The following is a 3,304-nucleotide window of genomic DNA, read 5'->3' as shown; positions in this document are numbered from 1 at the left end:
CCCTGCCGCTACTTCGTAAGGAACGGCGTCTACCGTGCCGCTACCGTAAGCAAACGGCCCGCGGACTCTGCCGCTACTGTTAGTGCAAGCGCGCGCGCGTACCTTGCGCTAGAGCCGTACAACGCCGTTCTAGCACTTGCGCGCTAGCGCTGTACAACTGCGGTTCTTATCCTGGCCGATACCGTACAAGACGCGTCTACCTGCCAGCTTACGATGTACAGCGCGTCCTACTTGCCGCTTAACGATGTACAACGGCGTCTGACGCTACCGCTACCGGGTAAGCAGACGCGGCGCCTACCTGCCGCTTTCTACGCTGGTACTAACGCGTCTAGCGCTGGCTACGTCCGTGCAACGCGTCTAGCTTGCCGCTACGGCTGTAGCAAGCGTCTTACTTTGGCGGCGCTATCCGTCGTAGTAACGCGTGCTTACCCTGGGCCGCTACCTGTAGCAACGTGTCTTGACCGTTCTGCCGCTACGGGGGGTACGGCGGCGTGGTCTAGCCTGCGGCGCTACGGCGTACAACGTTGTTTGGTGTGGTTTTGTCGTCCTCTGCCGCTGCGTACAGAGCGCGCCCACGGTTCTGGGCCGCTACGCTGGTACACGCGTGTGTCTACTTGGCCGCTACCCCGTAGGCACGCGTTGGCTACGTTCTTGGCCAGCTAGGTGACTGTAGCAACCGCGTTGGCTACCTGCCGGCTACCGTAAACCGCGTCTACGGTGCAGTCTACCGGTACAACGCGTGTACGTGCGCTACGTCGTATACAAGCAGCCGTGGCTACGCTGCCTGCTAAGCCGTACAACGCGTCGTACCTGGCCGGCTAGTACTACCTCTGTACAACAGTCGTGCCTTACGCTGCGCTATTACCGTGGACAACGCGGCTCCTCACCTGCCGGCTACGCGTACAACGCTGTCTGATGTCTGCCGGCTACCGGGTGACAATCGCGTCCACGGTGCTGCGCTACGGTACACGCGCCGCACCTTGCCGCTACGGTACTAGCTGCGTGCTACCTAACGCGCTATGAGCCGTACATAACGCGTGCTAGTGCGCGTCTATTTCGGCCGTAGCAACGCGTCGTACGCTTACGCTACGTGCGTACAAGCGCGGTCTACGTTGGGCCGCTACGGTACAACGCGTCCTACCTGGGGCTATGACCGTGTACAAGGTCGTCTAGCTGCGCGAGCTACCGTAGCAAGCGCGTCTAACCTGACCTGCTACTACGTACAACTGCGTCTAGCTGCGGCTAGCCGTGTACAACGCGTCTACCTGAGGGCCGGCTACGCGGTACAACGGTGCTACTGCCGGCTGACGGTAGGCTACGCGTTCTACCTTACGGCTAGACGCTGTGTACAACCGCGTCTACGGCTTACCGCTACGCGTACAACGCGTCTAGCCTGCGCGCTAGCGTACAAGCGTCTACCTATCCGCTACGCTGTACAACGCGTCTACGCCTGCCGCTAACCGTACAAGCGCGGATGCCCACTGCCTGCTAGCGTACAAGCGCGTCTGAGTCCCCCTGCTGGGCTCAACAGCTGGCTTACTGACGGGTGTGCGCCCGCTGCGTCACTTTCTCGGCCGCTGATGAAAGCCATTGCAGGCTGTGTGTGTGGGGGTATGTGGTGTCTGTGGTGTGTGTGTGTGTGTGTGTGTGTGTGTGTGCGTGCGTTGCGTGTGCGTGTGGCGTGTGCTGCGTGTGCGGTGTGCGTGCGTGTGGTCCGTGTGCGTGTGCGTTGTGCGTGTGCGTGTGCGTGTGCGTGTGCTGTGTGGCGTGTGCGTGTGCGTGTGCGTATATATGTGTGTGTGTGTGTGTGTGTGTGTGTGTGTGTGTGTGTCTGTGTGTGCGTGTGTGGTATGTGTGTGCGGCATGTGTTAGTTCACTACGTAGAGTGGACGATGGTTTGGCAGCGATCCATGCCGTGGAGCACACGCAAGCGAAAAGATTTCGAAAAGGTTCGGGAAATATTGGAGAAATATAGTGGCGGAGTAGGTCGGGGTAGATAGGGGCTATAAAGGGGAAACATGGAGGGAATAGCACACGTGGAGCGGAAATAGTTCGGACATGGCTAAAAATGGCCGCGGGAAGATCGGGGTAAGATGAAGAATCGAAGAAGAAATGGAAGATAGATCCCACAACACAATCCGTGGCATTCCCCATCGACAGTTGTGCTCAACCGCATGCAGAGACACACACGCGCGCACGCACTACTGCTGCTGCCGCTACTGCTACTGCTGCTTCTGCTGCTGCTGCTGCTTCTGCTTCTCTGCTACTGCTGTTGCTGTTTCTGCTGCTTTTGCTGCTGTTGCTTCTGCTGCTGCTGCTGCTGCTGCCCTGCTTCTGCTTCTGCTGCTGCTGCTGCCTCTGCTACTGCTGCGATTGCTTCTGCTGCTGCTTCTGCTGCTGCTGCTGCTGCTGCTACTACTGCTGCTCCTGCTCCTGCTCCTGCTCCTGCTGCTGCTGCTGCTGCTGATACTACTACTCCTGCGTGTTATGTATTGTTGGCGTGCGCCCCGCGTCGGTGAGTCACGCGCGGCGACCCCGTAATGATAGACTTACACGCAATAACGGAGGGCGGGCGGGCGGACGGACAGGCGCGCGGGCGGGCGGGCGGGCGGGCGCGCGGGCGGATCGGTGCGCGTGCAGGCGGGGGGCGGTCGGGCGGGCGGGGGTTGGGGCGGACGGACGGGCGAGCGGACAGGCGGGGTGCCATGCAACGACAATGGTACTTGGACTTCGTCGTAAAGCACGGGACCGCGAGTCTGAAATCATGTACTTGTAGATTTCTCGCCCTCATCATCGACGTCATCGCTCGCATATCGGTGCCGCGTACTAGCGATGACGTCATCATGCGAGAGACGGCCGTAAAATTGCTATTGCAGACTTCGCCTACAGCTAACGTACAGGATTATATAGCTTATGTACGTGCGCACAGACCTATAGCTTATTTACGTGCGCGCAAGCCATGTTTATGTACGTACACGCACGCGTGTACTTTATGTAAGTGTGCGCAAGCCTATAGCTTATGTAAATGCGCGCACGCCAGTATATGTACGTGTGCGCACGCCTGTACCTATGTACCCGCGTACAATCCTACTAAAGTTTTTGTACGCGCGCAAGCCAAGTTTATGTACGTACACGCACGCGTGTACCTTATGTAAGTGTGCAGAAGCCTATAGCTTATGTAAATGCGCGCACGCCTACAGCTTATGTACGCGCGTGCAAGCCTATTAGTTTATGTACGCGCGCGCAAGCCAGTTTATGTATACGTGCGTGCACGCCTGTACCTTATGTACGCGCGTGCAAGCCT

This window comes from Priapulus caudatus, unplaced genomic scaffold (assembly GCF_000485595.1).
Source record: "Priapulus caudatus unplaced genomic scaffold, Priapulus_caudatus-5.0.1 Scaffold624, whole genome shotgun sequence".
NCBI classification, from domain to species: Eukaryota; Metazoa; Priapulida; class Priapulimorpha; order Priapulimorphida; family Priapulidae; genus Priapulus; species Priapulus caudatus.
Note: the sequence above shows the minus strand (reverse complement) of the source record.